General features: G+C 36.4%; 1 pseudogene; it reads right to left on the bottom strand.

Annotated features, from left to right (window-relative positions):
• Positions 1-1,524: 1,524 nt before the first annotated feature.
• LOC107596095 (carbamoyl-phosphate synthase [ammonia], mitochondrial-like) overlaps positions 1,525-21,928 on the bottom strand; it is a 45,425-nt pseudogene continuing 25,021 nt past the window's right edge.

Here is a 21,928-nt window from a genome sequence, read left to right as displayed (position 1 = left end):
GTGTGCTGACAGCAGCAGTTTCTCACTCTTTGGTACATTGAACAGTGCTGAAGGTTAAAAACAGTGAGAAAGCTTCAACACTAGCTCACACTCACGTCACATTCAGACTAATACATTTTGGATAACTAGTAGTATTGTTATGGTTAATGATAGCTTTCTTGATTTGGTCTCTTTCTTTTTTTCCTTTAAGAAATGTAGACCTTGAATATTCAGTTCAAAATGGACACATTTGCCCATTGACGTCATCCCATTGACTCCCTGACGTCACTTCCTGTTTGTTGCTGCCGTGTGGTTTGAGTTTGAGCTCCGTCAAGTTAATTCTTTGTCGTCTAATTTTTATCTTAAAATCAATTTTATACACCATCCTTTTTCAGTTTTATAACGTGTGAATATATCCCCTATCGTATTCTACAACAAAAACAATCAGAGCGCTTTGTTAGCATAAATACCTGTAATTGTGCCGATAACTGTAGCATGGCTCAACAATAAAAATAGATCAGTATTGTTTACCAGTGATAATATGAATTTATAGCGGTCATGGACAAGTAAAAATATAAATATTAATACAACTTATAATTTTATAAATATAACATTGTAGAAATATTATATAAATATTACATAATCTATAAATATAAGTCTATTCAGAACATAATGCAAAGAGTGATCCATTAAAATCCTTTTACAAATTTCAAACAGTACACGGAGTATTTTTTTGGTCCCCATGAGGCAACCCTTTCAATATAAAAATTAAATAACTTGAATATTCAGTTCAAAATGGACACATTTATATAAATACCTGTAATTGTGCCGATAACTGTAGCATGGCTCAACAATAAAAATAGATCAGTATTGTTTACCAGTGATAATATGAATTTATAGCTGTCATGGACAAGTAAAAATATAAATATTAATACAACTTATAATTTTATAAATATAACATTGTAGAAATATTATATAAATATTACATAATCTATAAATATAAGTCTATTCAGAACATAATGCAAAGAGTGATCCATTAAAATCCTTTTACAAATTTCAAACAGTACACGGAGTATTTTTTTGGTCCCCATGAGGCAACCCTTTCAATATAAAAATAAACCAGATTTTATTAGGCTACTGCAATAAGTAGATTCTCATATGAGTGTGCATGTTTTTTAAACATATTTCAAAAATGCTATAAATTATTTTGAGTATACGCCGTTATACAAGTATCAAACATGTTAATCATCTACTCAAACCATCAAACCAGACACCAAATTTTAAACTGTGAACACAAGTCTCAAATAATGTATGTGAAGCTGTTAAAAGTGCCCTTTGATTAGTTATAAATGTAATCAGCTGAATCTGTGATCTGACTTAAGTAAACATCTCTTATTACCACAAATTTAGACTGCACGCCTTGAGGGTCGATGATGGCAGAAATACTTGAAGTATCTCAGCATGCAGTGTCTAGACTGCGCTTTCAGTGAAAGCATTTTGCTACCACAGAGTCGTGCACCAGAGCAGAATGTTAACATAAGTGACAAAGATGCTTGAATGGCTCAAAGGTGACTGGATCCTCTGTTGACAGGCTTGACTTCTGGGGTCTCATGACAGCCAAGCGGTGACTGTCACAGCTAAATGTTTTTTGGCAAACAAAGCCAACAATCAGGGCATGAAATTAGTACTATGTAATACCAATATGTAGTACTATGCAGTACTACTGTAACGCAAATTTTTCAGTAGCATGACAGTGGCTATTTTACAACTGAATCAAATGAATGCTGTTCTAATGTTTGGAATCCTTTAAAAAATGACAGTGACAGCTTTAAAAGTGACAGCAGAGACATTTATAATGTTCAAAAGATTTCTATTTCAAGTAACTGTTGTTCTTCTAAACTTTAGATTAATCAAAGTGTCCTTAAAAATGTATCACTGTTTAAGCACCACAATGTTTTCAACATTTAAAATAATTAGAAATATTTCTTCAGCACCAAATCCACATATTAGCATGATTTCTGAAGGATCATGTGACACTGAAGACTGAAAAAATATTAAAGTATAAAACAGTTACTTTAAATTGTAATATCATTTCCCGATATCATTTCCCGATACAGTTTTACAATAACAATAATGATAAATTTTTTTAAAAATGTATCTCAAATTTATTTATATAACACTTAAAATAAAATGTTTATTTTAATATTTATATCAATTGAGGGCAGGGGAAAAAAGTACTCAGAAAATTCTAGTGTTTTACAATAACAATAATGATACATTTTTTTAAAAATGTATCTCAAATTTATTTATATAACACTTAAAATAAAATGTTTATTTTAATATTTATATCAATTGAGGGCAGGGGAAAAAAGTACTCAGAAAATTCAAGTACTCACCTGCTGATGCTGGGTAAGGTTGTATTTTTGCTTTCTTGGCTCGGCCAAGCAACAGGGATGGTTGGAACATCATTAGCATTGAGCCAAGCTGATGTACCCTCTGTGGCGTAGAGCTAAAGACAGAACAACAGAAGCAGATTTGTTTCAGATGTAATTCAGCTAAGAAAAAAAAACTACTACAGAGTGTCGTCTGCAGCTGTTTTGTTGGTTCACGACTTAAACTCACCTTGAAGCCCTCCTCATGAAGCGGATGAGCAGTAGACAGGAAGTTAGGCCTGAATGAATGCTGGAGACAAAAACGTAAAATAACAGCTGAGAAAGCAGAAAGAAAAAGATAGCCAGACAGAAAAAAGATCTTTAAATTCAAAAGGTCAGGCAGTCTGTGTGGATGGACGCAGAGCAGGAGACTATTTCTAGAAGAAAAGTCTTCCTCTAAGCACTTCCAGATCAATAGCGCAGCTCTGTGTTCACAGAGACTGAACCATGGGCTGATAATCAGGCTTTAAAAATCATGTCAGATCTGCAGTCCCCAGGTCCGGCCATCAGGCACGTAACATCTACAGAAACCGGGGGGTTTGTTTCAAATAGGAATTTCATGCTCTCATTCATACCTGAGACTCCATTAGAACACAGTGCTGTCTGAGCATTGTCAATGACCCTGACAAGATATTTGATTTTCACGCTGAAAGTGAGCATGAATCGTAAACATCTGAGAGAGCACAGGAGGAAATGAAAGAGGGCATGCCGATGATGATATTACATCAAAACATAAAAAAAGCCTCTGAATTCCTGTTATAGTCAAGGCTTAAAATGATGCGTGAACATCACAGTTACACCAAAAGAAGATGCACAACAAAAACATTTTGCCTATAGAAAACCATTTGAGGAAACCGACCAGACCATAACTACTAAGTGCTTTGTATTTTAAGCATTTAAGAATTTCTTTATAAAGTTTTATACATCTTGTGCCTGCAGCATGAGGTTGTTGCACTACCTGAATTTGTTGAGACATTTCACTGTGATTCTCGGTCATCTGAAACCCGCTGAAATAAAAATAGGAGTATTGCGAGAACATAAAACACTGTAAAAGAGTGATTCAGGATTAATTTCAAGGAGAAACTTTACCCAGTGAATTATATCTGTATAATTGTGATAAAGCATGTGATTGTGTATTCGCCCCTTCGGGACAGTTATATGTTCATGTGCAGCTTCAGGGAGATTTACATGCAATAAACACAAACTGTTCTGCACCTGCTTTATTTTAGTAGTTATTTATGGATTGTTATATGTGGCTTCACATTTGATAAGGAAAAAGTTTAGATCAGTTCCAAGCAGAACACTGAATACATGCATAATATACATTCTGACACGATTGATTAATTGTCTGATCATTGTTATTTGATCTAAGCTCAATTATTTAAGATAACCAAAATAACTGTGCAGTTTAAATGTCAATATCAAAATGTCAATTCATAAAAAAAAAGACTTGTGAGTTTAATCAAACTGCATTGTATTATTGTTATATTATATAAATATTATTAATTTTCACAGCATTAAAGTAAATCATTTGAGTCTATTGTATTATACTTTTTATTATATTATATACATGTATTCCAAGTAAAACATAAAAATAACCTTTTAGACTAAGTTATATGAATAGTTAATACAAAATAGGTCATTGCAATTACTTGCATGACAATTTTTTCATCAGCACAACATTCATGAATGTGAAAGGCCTATCATTTACTGACACAAAGCATCTTGATGTGCCTTACTTAATTCTACATCAATGCAAAATAATATTTGCGAGCTACAGTGGAGGGAAAGACCTCTAACTTTCAGTCTGTTCCTTACACAAATCCCCTGTATATCTTCAGAAGACTTAGAATATAGTGCCCAAGTAAGATTGACTGTTTTCATAATGCTATTATGGTGCTTTTTGTAGCTAAACAAACCTTCTTGCCATTCACTTTCATTGTTTAGAAAAGAGAAGCCAAAACATTCTGCAAAATCTTTTGTTTCAGTTTTGCAATGATGCAAGGATTAGAAACTAACAGAATTTTTACATAAATGTGCTCTAAATATATTCAGGAATTGTTTTCATACTTGAAAACCTCATATTATGGCTTTTATCATTTTATGAGGAAATAACAACCTGTAAGTAAATAACAACCAGCTCTGATCAAAACAAGCCAGAAATGCTCATGTTCTACTGCGTAAATCTGAGAGGATGTAATGCAGACAAGTCCTTTGAGATTCAACCATTAAGGAAGGGGAAAAAAAAGTTCTCCCTCACTTGTATCCCAATGAGAATCCCCTTCTGGGGAAGCTTGAATCCCGTAGAGAGCATGGCCTTCAGGAAGGCAGAGTAGATGTTTGGTCCAAAGCAAGCCACCTGCAGTGAGCAAAATAGAACGCTAAAAAAACAAGAGCAAGAAAGAAATATCTTGATCTTTAAGATCAGGAGCAAATCTACAAATATTCATCACAGCATACAGAAACTCCAGGATAAATTATGCATTTATCTCCATTAGTACAATATTGAAAGCCAAGGTGAAATAAATCAAACATATTAAAGATGTTGCTGAATGAAGGTAGACTGGTGTGATATTACAATTATGAAAAACGGACAGAATGGGGCCATCATAAAATCTGGGGTGGAGATATTGTACTTCCTGTTCTAAAGCTGGAAATCAGTGCTGCACGATAAAAATGCTCCTTCTGCTTCATTGTCCTCCAGGCTGGTTTCTATGGTTTTCCCGTTGCCAGGGAGTGCAGGTAAACCGGCCCGCTTGGAAACATAAAAATACTCTTTGCTGGATTTGGACAGACGATGGAAAAACTAGATGTATGTGCCCATGAGCATCACTAAACTAGGCTAAAACTGGTAAAATATATGTAAACATTTATCCCTGATGGTGGACTGCTTCCCAGCAACCTGTGATGAAAACATGAGCTGGAGACATTTCAGATTTTACGACAGATGTAATGATAATCAGTGTGCCTGAAGCAGCTCTATACCTCTCCTGTGGAGGCCATCTCACAACGCATGACAGGGTCAGCTTCTCTCAACCGAGGCCAGGAAAACATAGGAGCAAAGGAACAAAGAGTATAAAAATATTCTGTTTCCAGTAGTGGTCTTTCAATGTTTTATTTTTATGGTTGCTGCATATAAATGATCATTCAAAAGTTTCAAAATGTTTTAGAAAGTAGTCTCTTCTCATCAATGCTGCATTTATTTGATGAAAAAATACAGTAAACAGGATTATTTTGAAATATTATTAGAGTTTAAAATAACTTTTGTTTTACTCTTTAAAATTGTTTAACTTTATTTTAAAATGTGATTTATTCCTATGATGGAAAAGCTGTTTATTCAACAGCCATTACTCCAGTCCAGAGAGAGAGAGAGAGATGCATGTGTGTGTGTGTGTGTGTGTGTGTGTATAATTTTGTATTATATTAATTTTGTGTGTATTAATTTTGTATTTAACAAAATTAAATAATAATTTTGTTAAATTCTGTATATATATGTGTATTTATATATATATAAACAGTATTTAACAAAATTATGATTTATGTTAAATGAAATATACAATGATTGCTATACTGCTCTATCATCTAAACACCTAGAATGATTTTGGCAAGCACGTAGAACTACAAAAGAAGCAGTTTGCCATATATTTATGCAACTTAGGAGATGTAGGCTTCTATTTATTTAGAAAAGCCATCTGATACAAATGCTGTTTACTTCCTGACACTTATCTGTGAAGCATTATTGCTCAGTGCTTATCACGAATCCTGGGAACAAGAAAGCGAGAAAATGTATACAAGCCTAATGAAAGTCTAATGTGACTATTTTTAATATAGGGTTAATGGTTTCACGAGCACTTGACATGTTACTGGTGATTCTCACCAATCAAATAATATTACAAGAGAACTTCTCATATGGAAGTGTATGAGAAAACTAAACCTGCTACACCACTGCCACCCACAGGCCAAAACATTTGCAGACCTGAATCATCCACACCAGGGACATTCAAAAACTGTTTGTGGAAGAGATATAGCAAACTCAAAAGACACAACGAAAAGACTTAAACTGAGTTATCACAACCTGACGCTGTGAATAAACAGAACACACATTTCAAGGGAAAAAAATGCTGGATGAATTTCGATAATGGATGCTACTGAGAGACTGTTAAAGTGGGTGCTACAGGGCGAGACTGTTAAAAGTCTGAATGTTGTGGACTGGACCAACAGCAGTTTGACTTCTATTCAAGTAGTTCTCGAGTGACAGGGCAAGCTGATTGCCCTGTGAGAAGTGACATCCTTATCTCTCCAATTAAAACCAGACAGCTCCCATTACCTGCACAGGGGACGTGGGACACAGATTAACACGCCACCCCGGCCTCCACTGCAGTGCGCCACCAGGGGGAACTCATCCTTGAAGCCACCTAATCAGCCCTGGATAAGCCAGCCTCACTTACGCATACAAATGAGAGAGAAGGCCGCACCGGTGGGAATAAACACAAGCAGCTTTGATTAGTTCTGGTATTGATGCACTGTTGGCTGTTAATGTGGCGGGAATCCCAGTGGGAACCTCCACCAGGCTGAACTGTGGAGGTGGAGGACACTACTACTATTATTCCAAACTGGGCACCGTTCCAGAGCCAGTTCATCGTCATAGCAGATACACTATTTACTACTGAACCCCTTGAGGATTCACACTACCCTGCCAGGAGAACTCCAGAACATCTTGGGTGAAGTAGCAAAGAATGGTCTTCCCCATAGTCAGAGCGTGTGTAAGGCTTAGCTTTCCCCTGGCCATGGGGACTTGGGGCAAAAATGCCCCTGCACCAATAAATTAAATCTATTACGTCTGTTTCTATCAAAGTGAATATGAATAGACAGTGTCGATTGCGGCATTAAATTAAAATCTGCTCATGTTGCACCATATTTCATTTTAGCCGTTTTTACAGTGTTGCGCATTTTAACCAATCACACACAATTCTGTTGAGCTTAGGAATGCAATGGCCAATCAGAGGCGTTCACATGAGTCATCGTTGAAACTCATCAGTTTTGTTGAGTGTGCGCGCATTTGCTGACTGAATTCTGGACTCTTGTGAATTTTCTCATCACAAACACAAAGTGCAGATGTACGTATAATGTAAGTAAGAGATTCATTTCACAGTGTATACAGCTTCAGTGATTATAACGATAGTTTTGTTTTTTTGAGAGTGCTTAAACTCACGATAGATCAATGTTAGTGATAATGTCACTTTCTATATATAATTTATTCGCTGTTTGAATAAATGTGGAAAGGAAACGTTATATTTATCAATTTCTAACGTTTTTATTAAATTGTAATCACGTTAAATACAAATTCAGTCACATTAAACATTTTTTTAGCCTACATGACACCCATGTCTGGTTCTTGCCTAAAAAGACAGGTTTATGATGTTTAATACATTTGACTGCTTAGCCTTACCCTGGAGTTGGTTCACCCTCCGCCTATGGTCTTCCCTATTACCAATTTATAGGCCTTCTTTTAAAGGCCGGTGGTTGGCATGGAAACCAGGCCTTCCTGGTCCCAACGGGTCACTGTATACATTACAAGAGGAAAACTGCAAATATATTACACCAACAATTGTATCACAATGCCAAAAAGAAAAGCTGAAGAAAAATCAGTGAGCAAATTTGTATTAGATCTTAGAGATATCAGGATCATCTTGGTGGACCTATATCCCGAAAAAACCATGGTTCTGTGATTAATGTGAAGAGCAGAGATTCCCGAACAAGGATAACAAGCACTTTCATGAAACACAAAGGAGTGTGTCCATGCACTTTGAAAAACTCTTACATGCCGACCTTCCTCCAACAGCCATCTGTGAAGCTGAGGAAAGCGGTGAAGACCACATTAGGGACTTGTTAGGCTAGAAGAGCACCGTTTCTGAGATGCTACCCAGCTTTAGAAAAGTGGAGGAAACATGAAACATGACAATATACCGATGTGGACTCTGTCATATTTATTTATATTATCTCACACCTGACTACTGTGACAGAATTGAATTCTATGTTCAATTAATTTAAGGTCCTTTTACCTTTACCTTTACACTTTTGTAAAGTGCCACAGATCTGTTCATTCTCAACAATGTCATACAAAAAAAAAATGATAATAAATATGTATACAATACAGTTTAAAAGTCTGGGGTTGGTAGGATTTTAAATATTTCGTATGGTCACCAAGCCTGCATTTATAAATACAGTAAAAACAGTCAAATTGTGAAATATTACTGTTTTCTATTTTAATATATTTTAAAATTGAATTTATTCCTGTGATGGCAAAACTGAATATTCAGCATCATTACTCCAGTCTTCAGTGTCACATGATCCTTCAGAAATCATCCTAATGCTGATTTGGTGCTCAAGAAACACTTATTATTAGTATCAATGTTAAAAACAGTTCTGCTGCTTCATGTTTTTATGGTAACAGTTATACTATTTTTTCAAGATTCTTTGAATAAAAAGTTAAAAAGAACAGCATTTATTTGAAATATATATATATATATATATATAAACATAAATGTCTTAACTGTCTATTTTGACCAATTAATGTGTCTTTGGTGAATAAAAGTATTAATTTAAATAATTTAACTAAGACAAAAAATCTTACTAAATGTTTTAGTTGGAGAACTCTTGGTTTCAAAGAGCTCCGTCAAGATGACTTTTTCAAGAGAAAGTGATGAACTTGGTTTGCTTAGAAAGTCCTGGTGATTTAGCCAATGAGTTAAGATAAAAATTCATATAAATATAACAACATAACATGCCACCACTGGCAACAAAAGTGAGTACACCCCTAAGTGAAAATGTCCAAATTGAGCACAAAGAGTCAATATTTTGTGTGGCCACCATTATTTTCCAGCACTGCCTTAACCCTCTTGGGGATGGAGTTCACCAGAGCTTCACAGGTTGCCACTGGAGTCCTCTTCCACTCCTCCATGACGACATCACGGAGCTGGTGGATGTTAGAGACCTTGAGATGCTCAATAGGGTTTAGGTCTGGAGACACGCTTGGCCAATCCATCACCTTTACCCTCAGCTTCTTTAGCAAGGCAGTGGTCATCTTGGAGGTGTGTTTGGGGTCGTTATCATGGATATGATACTGCCCTGCGTTCCAGTCTTCGAAGGGAGGGGATCATGCTCTGTTTCAGTATGTCACAGTACATGTTGGCATTCATGGTTCCCTCAATGAACTGTAGTTCCCCAGTGCCGGCAGCACTCATGCAGCCCCAGACCATGACACTCCCACCACCATGCTTGACTGTAGGCAAGACACACTTGTCTTTGTACTCCTCACCTGGTTGCCGCCACACACGCTTGACACCATCTGAACCAAATAAGTTTATCTTGGTCTCATCAGAACACAGGACATGGTTCTAGTAATCCATGTCCTTAGTCTGCTTGTCTTCAGCAAACTGTTTGCGGGCTTTCTTGTGCATCATCTTTAGAAGAGGCTTCCTTCTGAGACGAGAGCCTTGCAGATCAATTTGATGCAGTGTGCGGCATATGGTCTGAGCACTGACAGGCTGACCCCCCACCACTTCAACCTCTGCAGCAATGCTGGCAACACTCATACGTCTATTTCCCAAACACAACCTCTGGATATGACGCTGAGCATGTGCACTCAACTTCTTTGGTCGACCATGGCGAGGCCTGTTCTGAGTGGAACCTGTCCTGTTAAACCGCTGTATGGTCTTGGCCACCGTGCTGCAGCTCAGTTTCAGGGTCTTGGCAATCTTCTTATAGCCTAAGCCATCTTTATGTAGAGCAACGATTCTTTTTTTCAGATCCTCAGAGAGTTCTTTGCCATGAGGTGCCATGTTGAACTTCCAGTGACCAGTATGAGAGAGTGAGAGCGATAACACCAAATTTAATATAACACCTGCTCCCCATTCACACCTAAGACATTGTAACACTAATGAGTCACATGACACCGGGGAGAGAAAATGGCTAATTGGGCCCGATTTGGACATTTTCACTTAGGGGTGTACTCACTTTTGTGACCAGCGGTTTAGACATTAATGGCTGTGTGTTGAGTTATTTTGAGGAGACAGCAAATTTACACTGTTATACAAGCTATACACTCACTACTTTACATTGTAACATTATAAACATTACTGTCACCTTTGATTAATGATTAATGTCAATTATTAACATAAATATTAATAAGTATTTCTTTTTTTATGTATAAATGTGTATTATATTATATTATATATTTCCATTTGCTGACCAGGAGAAGAAATAACTGACTTATATGTGAGATTTCATTCATGACATTTTTCTCTTATGGGAAACTGAAGAAAAAGAACATGAGAGATGCATTTGAAAAAGAGAGAGAGAATGAATCTTTAATCTTGCGAGAGAGTGCAAATCCCCCATACGTCTCTCTCCAACAGAAACATCCAGTTAGCTGTTTAAAATTCCTGTCAGCACTAAATGAGGTACTTAAAACTTTGAGATTGTCAGGAGACAGGGATAATTCCCTTGTGATTGGCTCCTCTTTGCGGCTATTGCACTGAAACTCCTTGATCATTTCACAGGAAATGACTTTAGGAGAATAGAGACACCGTTCAGGTGGCAAGTGTCATAGACAAGGCAAGTGTCACGTAACTACTCTAATTCCTGAACATGTGATACAAACCAGCACTAACACTCTAGTAATTTTAAAGCCGATTAACTGGCTTGCTCAGTAAGTAGTAACTAGAGAAATAAAAGACAAATAAACCTTTAAAGAGTATGTGGTATGTAATAGTTCGCTGGAAATATATATTACTGTTCCAAAGTTTGGGGTCGGTAAGATTTATCTTTTATTTTATTTTTTTATTGAAAGAAATTAATACTTTTATTTAGCAAGGATTCATTAAATCAGTTGATCAAAAGTGACAGTAAAGATTTATAATTATACAAGTGATTTCTAAAAATATATATATTTTTTTTTTTTAAATCATAGTTTCCACAAAAATATTAAGCAGCACAACTAGTTTTAACATATATAATAATAGGAAATGTTTCATAATCACAAGATCAGCATATAAGAAGGATCATGTGACACTGAAGACTGGAGTAATGCTGAAAATTCAGCTTTGCCATCACAGGAATTAATTACATTTTGAAATATATTCAAATAGAAAACAGTTATTTTAAATTGTAATAATATTACTGTTTTACTGCATTACTGTATTTGATCAAATAAATGCAACCTAGTATAGATAAATATATACAATTTTTTATTTTTTTTTTATAATTGTAATGCTGTTCGGGAGGCAGACACACTCTGTCAATTTAAAACTAGATTAAAGACCCATCTCTTTAACAAATTGTCGCATTTCTATAATTCAAATCCATTAAAGGATTGTTAGGCTGCATTCATTAGGTCAACCGGAACCGGGAACACTTCCCATAACACCCGATGTACTCGCTACATCGTAAGAAGAATGCCATTTATGCAAATATTAGTCTAGAACTGGATGATGACATCACTGAATCTTGAATGAATTGACTTAAGCTGAAAAAATGACTCTTTGTTATTGTCCTCTACTTGCACTATTGATAAACTATTTTCCTGTTTGACACTGTAAAGCTGCTTTGACACAATCAGTATTGTATAAAGCTACATATAAATAAAGGTGACTTGACGACTCTATATCCAATTTATACTTTAGATTGATAATATAAACTATAATAAAAAGCATGTGCATTAACTGCTAGTTCATAGCTCTAACATACATTTACTTTACTTAACACACATACATACCTTAATGCCTACATAGTCGACTGGAATGATTGGGTTTTCTAGGGAGGGCAGACGAGACTCGTCCAATGGTTCACCCACCATGACCATGGTGGCCACATCAATGAAGACCACACCAATAGTTTTAGAGACGAAAGGGAAAGATCGAGAGGCACGCAGGATACACTCAATCACCTGAGACAGAAACACGGTTTTGAGTAACCCGCAGACATATTTTACAAATTACAAATATAAAGTTGAATAAAAACTCAACAGCTTAGCGTGATTCATTTCTTTCTTACTCTGACCTAATGTTTTTCGATGGAAAGCATAATTTACAGAGTAAATAAAGAAGAAAAATGGCAAATAGTTCAAAAATTATAATTCTGGATCAAAAATGTTTCTAAATGTTGTCGGTTCACTGGCCATGAAAAAGTTATGTTTAAATTCGTATCTTTTGATATCACAGACCCACTTTTCATGAAAAACCAATAACTTACCATTACATCATTGCCTTTAACCAAAAATTGAGTGTTAAAGGGATGAAAATTCTGTCATTAATTACTCACCCTCATGTCGTTTCAAACCCATAAGACCTTCATTCATCTTTGGAACACAATTTAAGATATTTTTGATGGAATCTGAGAGCTGTCTGACCCTGCATAGACAGCAATACAACTGAAATGTTCCCAAGTCCAGAAACGTAGCAAGGAGATCTGTAAAATAATCCATGTGACATCAGGGGTTCAACCATAATTTTACGAAGCTACGAGAATACTTGTTGTGCACAAAAGAAAAAAAAAACGACTTTATTCAACAATTAGTCTCCTCCACATCACTCCGCATACTCTCCGAAATGGTGCTAGGGTGATGCGGAGGAGACGAATTGTTGAATAAAGTCTTTTTTTTTTTTTTCTTTTGTGCACAAAAAGTATTCTCGTAGCGCCGTACAATTACGGTTGATAATAATAAGATGGGTTTACGGGTCTTACGGGTTTGAAACGACATGTGGGTGAGTAATTAATGACAGAATTTTCATTTTTGGGTGAACTAACCCTTTAAATGGCCCTGAAATCTCAAACACCTTTGAAATTTTCTGTGTAGCAGTCTTCACGTAAAATAAAAAATATATAATAAAAATATATAAATAAAAACTACAAGTAATAACTCAAAGTCTTTACATATGCACAGGCGTAAAACATCAATCACAGTCTGGGTTATTCATGTCCTCTCAAATATACACCAATCTAAATGTACAACATTTTAGGAAGCAGAGAAAATTTTATATCAATTCTGATAAACTGAGGCAGCTGAAAAGAGAAGGCTTTGATGGACTGCTGGCCCTCTGGGAGACTGTTCGTAACTTTGCTAGGAATAAACACGCTTTGTCAGACGTGTTTAAGGTTGTGGATTTCACAAACTATTTTGACAGTTGGCTTTGATTCAGCTAGAATGAAATGTCACATCTGTGGTTCATGAAAAACACAATCAAGACCACACCGTTCTGAAGGGAAAGAAACTTTATATTAAAAATGACACTAGTATTTTTTTTTTAGATCAACTGCAAGTTATATGTAGCCAGATTAGATTTTTCCTGTTCAGACTAAAGTTGTTTTTACTAGCACAAATTGGATGTCATAGTAACGACACAAATGTTAGTAATAGATGCTTCAGCACTATGCTCTTCATGAGGACAGAATCACCAGTCAAAATGGGAAAAGGCCAAATGTTTTAAAGAAAACACCTGATGTAAAAACTCAATGTAAAAAAGAAAAGAAAATGTCTGTCTGAACAACGTGCAAACCAGCTTCACACAGCAAGCTTTGTTGAATGGAAATAAGTTGGGACCTTCTCCAGAGCTCCCTGTCTGGGTGGGTAGCATGAGTGTGGCGTCTCCTGAGTGCACTCCTGCATCCTCCACATGCTCTGTGATAGCATGAGCCAGCACCTGTAACCACAACCATACTTAAAACAGCTGTTTAACTATCATTTATTTCAGCTCGTAATTACTTTTGCATTTTTCAAATCATGGATGGGCTTGTGTCTTTGATTGCACTAGCACTTTTCCCAACCATCAACTGATTGCAAAGTTTGCAACTTGATTCATTCTGAAAGTGTCTTTATTACTTTCGTCAATGGTACTAGCCATCAATTTAGGTGTGAGCAGTCAGATTCTTTGTTCAGCCAAATCAAAAGTCACAGATTTTGACATTTAAACCAAGTTTAAAACAAAACAGCCTACAGTTAAAGGGATAGTTCACCCAAAAATGTAAATTCTGTCATAATTTACTCACCCTAACTCAACCAAACAGCTGACAGTAGCCACTGACATCCATAGTATTTTTCTCCATACTATGGAAGTCAATGGCTACCATCAACTGTTTGATTACCAATATCTTCTTTTGTGTTCAACAAAAGAAATAAACACAGATTTGGAACCAAATGAGGGTAAGTAAATAATGACTTTATTTTAAGGTCCAATTCTCACTATTAACAAACTATTAACTATGACTTTTGCCTCAATAAGCTCCTAATTACTGCTTATTAATACTTAATAAGGTAGTTGTTAAATTTAGGTATTGGGTAGGATTAAGGGATGTAGAATATGGTCATGCAGAATAAGTACTAATAGCCAGGCAATATGCTAGTAATATGCATGCTAAGACGGAACTAGTTAATAGTGAGAATTGGTACCTAAACGAAATAGTTACCCAATTTTAATTTTTAGGTGAATTATCCCTTTAAGATTATAAACACTTCAGTGCAAAAACTACACATCACATGATAATCCTAATCTTACTCACCACAAAAAATTATGTGATAACGCCATGAACAAAAAGAGAAGTAACATACTTAAAAGCATTTATCCAGACCGAAGCAGCCTGAGCCATCTTTCATTTTTGAAGTGTTTTTGTTGTTTTTTTGTCGACTTGTTTTTGTTATATGTGGGTGTGTGGGATAGCATAAGTACTAATAGCCAGGCAATATGCTAGTAATATGCATGCTAAGACGGAACTAGTTAATAGTGAGAATTGGTACCTAAACGAAATAGTTACCCAATTTTAATTTTTAGGTGAATTATCCCTTTAAGATTATAAACACTTCAGTGCAAAAACTACACATCACATGATAATCCTAATCTTACTCACCACAAAAAATTATGTGATAACGCCATGAACAAAAAAGCAGGGTTGAGCCTGGTCAGCATTTATCCAGACCGAAGCAGCCTGAGCCATCTTTCATTTTTGAAGTGTTTTTGTTGTTTTTTTGTCGACTTGTTTTTGTTATATGTGGGTGTGTGGGATAGCATAATGTTCTCAAATGTCTTACACAACCAGTTGTATCCTCTACACAAACCACAGCAACATGGATCTTCAACTCAGGACATTTTCTATCAAAACCAAGTGTTTCACATTCTGTGTTCAGATTTCTATTTAATGCCTGATAAGTTATTTTACCCATTTTTATTGGACTATTATTCCACCATCTCTCACCTTGCCCATCCTGGCCACTGCATCCACCTCCACTTTTCTGGCACCTCATACGAATTTGGTGATAACCACAGGATGATCCTGTTCCCGAGAAAATGCTGTAAATAACACTGTTGCTAAAAAAAAAGTATTTTAAGAATACTGCAAAGGGCATCAAAAATACTGTATTGAAAAGCTGATTCAAAGGGTCTTTCAAGGTTATAGCTTTACATAAACAAGGACAGAGTGTGTTGTTAACAATCCCAGAATTGTTAACCGTCTTTTACAGCCACACCAACCTGAGCCTCATGAAGCACAGGGTCATTCTGTTACTTAAGTGAATAAAAGCATAATGCCATGCAGAACTAAACCCTTCCACCCAGCACCTGTCTGAAAGACCTGTCTCTATTCCTTATGATCTTATAACAACCATTAGTCATTTGACTGGCTTTATGAGACAGCCTGAAAGACACTTTGAGAATAATAATTTAGGTGGGAAAATGAAGCTTTTAGAATTTCACTGAATGAGTCACTGAGCAGATGCAGATTATTTCAGCCTTTCTTCATTTAGTTAACCTGTGTGGCGGTTGTATTAACATAAAATAACAGAATGACCCTTTGGTGAGAATAGCATAGAACAAAATCAAAATCAACAAATTTAACTTTTAGCTGATATAAAAGCCTGTATTGATTTTCATCTGTACCTGCTGCCCCTTACAGTCTTTCACTTTTGGCAAAATGGACTATAACATTGAATGAATTAGCAGAAGCTAAAATGCATTCAACCATTGATGAGGCATTTAACTTTAAGATCTGAAGTGGTGTGTAACCTGCTATGCTTCACAACAGTTAACAGTTGTTGTTCTTTAGCAGAGGTTCATCTTGATTTGGTTTGAAGTAGAAAAAACATTGATTGTAGAGGTTTTGCTGGACTTAGGAAAACTATTGCACTCTTAAGTAAAAAACTGTAAGGGGCAGCAGGAACAGATGAAAATCAATACTGGCTCTGAGGTACAGGAAAACTGGAGCTGCTGGAAATGTGCTTAGGATAAAATGTAATTTCAAGAGCATCATTCATTTGTGATAATGGGTAAAAAAGCTGCATGTTACATTATTCATGACTGAGCTGTTGCATGATTCATGTGGCAAAACCAACAGGAAGTTATTTATGTTGCAACCGGGCCAAATGGTTAAATGTACAGACCTCACCTGTGACACCTGCGTGGCTTCCTCCAGGAAACGTTTCATCTCATCTTCTCCGTACACCACATTCATGGCTGAGACACTGGAAACAGAAAGATTCTCATCATTCATCACTCTGACATTTAAATGAGCCCATCAGGAGATAAAAACATGATTCGATGGTTGTAGAGTCAAACCTATCAAACGGGAAGATATGTAGAGTTATGTAAAAGAAAAAGGAAAGAGAAAAAGTAAACGAGAGAAATATATTTGGAGTCAGCTGCTCCTCGAGGCAATTGGCACTGAATATGTTTCATATTGAGAAAAAAAAGACTATTTTGGTGATTTAATGGCCTCACCCCTGCAGCTAACATTTGTGAAGTAGCCAGTTGACTAAGTTGCAGAAAGGTACAGAAACCGCACCTGATCAAATGATCATCCTTATATACATAAAAATGACAGTTTAAAAGTTTGGGGCTGAATTCTTTATGAAATTAATACCTTTATTCAGCAAGGATGCATTAAATTAATCAGAAGTGACAGTAAAGACTTTTATATTGTTACAAAAAATCTATTTCAAATAAATGCTGTTCTTTTGAAATTTCTATTCAAAGAATCCTAAACAGTTTTCACAAAAGATATTATGTAGCCCAACCGTTTTAAATTTGCTTATTTTAAAATATAATAACATTGAAAACAGTTATTAAATATTGAACTGTAATATTTCACAATATTATTGTTTTTACTCTATTTTGATTAAATCCCATCCCCAAACTTGTTTCACATACTCATCAACTCAACTAGCTTGATATCACCTTATCAAACAATCAAACTGCAAAAAAGCACCCATTTCATAGAACGACCCATTTCTGGCAAGCAAGTTTACTCAAATCATTCACTATTGGCAGGTATGGCAAAAAGTAAATTTTGAACTCTGGTTGCATCCTATAATAAAACACCACTACTTAACTTCACACTACTAACTGACAGTCAGCAATATGTTTCACTAACTCATCAAAATACAGTGAAAACAGAGAGACAAGTGGGAAATATACTGGCACAGCCCTAAGGGTCTCTTCAGTATGAACCCTTCCACGGTCCAGATGAACTGGCAGTGTTTCTGTCAGGCTCTGTGTCCCTGAGAGTCTGAGCCTCAGGCACAAGTTTAGGCAATATAATGATTCCAAACCACAGCTGGCACCAAGCACCCTCAGAAACACAGAGCAAGACTCAAAATGCGGCTCTCAATTGAGAAGCTAAACGGTGATGGAGTCACACGGGGCAGTAAATATTAAAACGAAAGAAAGTAGTCTTGGTTTTGGCAGTTGGGTTTTCTTGAAAACTAAAAGCAAATCTGTCTCTGCAAGAGACTGTATTGTATGTGGGTGTTGATTTATAAATGTTAAATAAATGTGCTAAACCACTTTACTTTCATTTAGCTTTAGTTTTATATGTTTTCAATCTGGTTACAAGATTGAAATTTGTGCTCTGCACCTTCCACTGATAACTATTAGTTTCACACTTAGCACAATATGAGTCTCTGTATTTTGACTGCTGCAGAGAAGATTAGAGCTTAAGAAAAAAAAGCTCTAATCTTCTCTCAAAACAGAGAGTAACCTTTGAGGCAACATCTAAGGAGAACAAATAGAAAAGTGCTTCACTGATGAAAGTGCTTTTATGATTGAGGTGTGTATTGGGTAATGGTTAAAAGCAGAATTTTCTGCTATTTCTGTGTGCCCTCTTGCTGCACAGCGGACTGGGCGCCTGGTTTAAAAGGAACCTAATTTTCTCATCGTAGCACTCAAAATAGATGCCTGCTGTCTGATTATGTGCAAATTAGCTGTTCCGAGTCCTGCCAATTTGAGATTCTTATAATGTGGGTGAATTGCATCTTACCCAAGATTTCTAAAGGCCGTCACTGAGAAGTTTGGAGTGACATTTCTCTGCTCCTGACAAATCAGCTTTACACTGATGGATGTCTACTTTCATTTGGTTCAGGGCAGTCTACTTACGAACATGGGAGAGCTATTAATTGAATCAAAAAAGAAAACATTTATGTTGTTGCTCCAAACAAATATGCTGTGATTTTTTTCTGAAGAATTTTGGAGAATATTCGCTTAGGTCTTTTCCATACAATGACACTTCATAGTAGCAAAAAGGGACCATATATATGTGAGGAAAATTAAATTTATCATTATTATTATTGTTACTGTTGTTGTCACTGAAGATTATGTGCTATGGAGCTGTTAACTGATTTGTTGAGCTTGAGAACTGGATCAGTGAATCACTCTTTTGAGCTCATTCTTTTTAATAACACTATTTGAATGATTCATTTACAATCAAATCGATTTGTTCACTAACTCACTGATCCGACTGCAGTTTTCAATCACTGGAGGGAAAGATTATTAGTGAAATGTGATTACATTTTTGGTCTTTTCGTCACACAAAAGCCTCTGCCAAAAGAGATACAAAAGCATCACATGGGAAGTCAATTCCAAAACTGATCTCCTGTACTGTGTTTTTGTCCTGACTTCACCGTTCCCCTTGTACTCACCTCAGAACATAGGATGGCCACAGGAGGCAAGGATAGCCCACAGTACTGGCAAAAGAAACAGCATTTTCCTGAAAAAGAAAGTTAGATATCTCTTTGCAAGCTGCACGCCACGGCATCACCTAGTCTGTGTTTCAGATGAGGTCAGGCTATTGGTGATTTCTCCATTTGAATTCCAGACTGTGGACAAAGGGCCAGACAATTACCGCTGACCACATCTATTCACCTTATTTTTAATACGTTGTAAACTGGCTACTTCTCAGAGAGAAAATCTATAAGATTGAATAAATTAGAAAAATCGGAGCAAACTGCTATTAGCAAATGGAAATATCTTTTGCTGATCATATTGGAGAAAATACTGCCTTACTACAGCTAAAACGCCCCCATAAAAGCTCTCTTCTGATTTATTAAAAACCTTCTGATTAAAAAAAAAAAACTTACATTTTGTCTGTACCTCACATAAAGCTATAGAGTGCTGCAAGTAAACATATTTTTGTAAGTCAACCCAGGAGTTAGCATCACCCGGTTTCCTTCGGTAAAAATCTAATCTACCAGTTGGAAAATTGGAGTTAGAATAGTTATAGTTGCAACAATGTGAGTATAAACACAAGGAGGCTGTAAAAGCAGACTAATGAGTAGATGAGGTTTCCTGTTCAGTGTGATGATGTTTAATATCCCTGACAACCTCTGTAGTCCCAAATAGCCACTGGTTAGTAACTTTTTAAAAGCGCATAAAAGCTTACTAAAAATTGTTTGCATTTTATGTCGTAGAATAAAATATGAAAATATTTTGAGCTTGTGTAATTCACAGACCTTATTTCAAGCATTTAACCAAAACCCATTCTAAAAACTAAGTGACTTTCATAAAATTCTTAAATCTTTTATTTTGCTAAGCTCATCTTTTTTTGTACTACTAATTCTCCAATAAAATTCAGTTGAAAGAAAACCCATTGACTTTGGGACAATGGAACCAGACTTGCAAAAATGCTAACTCATTTCTGGTTTTTAGGACTTATTCCTGCAGTACTCCATTGTAAAGCTTTAAAAGATTTGGAATACAGTGCATGCAACGTCTAGACCGGCCAAAATGTCTCCTTTTGCATTAGAAGAAAAATTATACAGTTTTGGAATGACACAACGATGAGTAAATGCTGACTCAATTTTTTGGTGAACTATCCCTTTAACCAAGCAGGAAATGCTGTGTGATATAAGGAAGCAACTGTATCCTCTCTCCTCATCTTTCCTTCCCTTCTAGCCAGAAACAGCCCACTGAGCGATCCGCAGAATCCCTAAAGATTCTGATGATCTCTGCTGCCTTTCTGGCTTGTTTCAACAACAAGGAGACCATTAAAATGCTGGATGTACCCTCAGCAGCGAGACAGAGACCAGTGGAGGGTAAGTGGGCAGCGCCATGGGGCAGAATGCCCTCTCTCTCCCCTCTTCATCACACCGACTTCAGCTCTTCGCTTCCATGGCCCGCGGCAAGAAGGCTGGATGTAGCTAACGCACGAGTGAGCATGCTTCAAGTCAACATGTTTCAGCACTTCTAATGTCTGCTGTTTGAAAGCACTCCGACACCTCTGGAGTATTTGGGATGAATGCAGCAATTGTAAAAGTGAATAGTCTGGAAATGCAACTATATTGGGAGAACGTCTGCATGGCAGCGCGAAATGCAACTATATTGGGAGAAAGTCTGCATGGCAGCATGAGTGGGCGATTTCTTAAAAGCCTAGGATGACTGGAGCAATAAATGATTAATTAAACAAGAAAATGCATAAGTAAAGTGGGTGGTGTTCACTATTACTGCAAAATCACATCTGTATTACTCAACTGACCTAAATCAACAAACTCCAGCAAATCCTTTTCCTTTTATCCTTGAACATGATGTGCTTCATCAAGATTACGGCATACAGAATAATTATTTAGTGGCTCAATTAAAAGCATTTAAAATTAAGAACCAGTAACAACACCCCTTTCATCTCTCCTGAAATAAACCACAGATGAAGTGTGTTTGAAGTGAAACTGGCCTTACCAGCGAGCTGAGAGCCCTCCGTGGGGTCTGGCCTACACCCAGATCATCCACTGTGGAAGAGAATACAGATTTCTCTTCTGCATGATCGATTTGAAGAGGACTGGTTCCACCCAGAATCTTCACCCCGTTCAGGTGCAGGGGCATGGTCAGGTTATTGGGGATCTGCCCACCCACAGATACTATACAGCCGGTGCAGCCCTGTGGAGGGATGGAAAGGCTCCGTAGTCTTAGTCTTGCATGAAACACTTCTGACTATCGCCATGAATCCTGATCCACACTGCAATAATGTATCCTGGTCACTTTTTATTAGCCTTCTCTAAAAACACATCACAGAAAATGTTATATAAAATTCATATTTTGAGATGGCATCCTCAGATTTGAAATTGAGCATGAGCAGACTTGTGCCTTCAGCCTCATTATGTCAATAGATCATTCAGCACAGCCATGTAATCTTTTTATACATTTAAAAAATATATTCTTAATATTTTTATTTTTTATGTTTGAGCTTATATACCTCCATAACAATTACAG

This window comes from Sinocyclocheilus grahami, unplaced genomic scaffold (genome assembly GCF_001515645.1).
Source record: "Sinocyclocheilus grahami isolate Dianchi unplaced genomic scaffold, SAMN03320097.WGS_v1.1 scaffold214.1, whole genome shotgun sequence".
NCBI lineage: Eukaryota > Metazoa > Chordata > Actinopteri > Cypriniformes > Cyprinidae > Sinocyclocheilus > Sinocyclocheilus grahami.
This window is presented reverse-complemented; position numbering and strand designations above follow the sequence as displayed.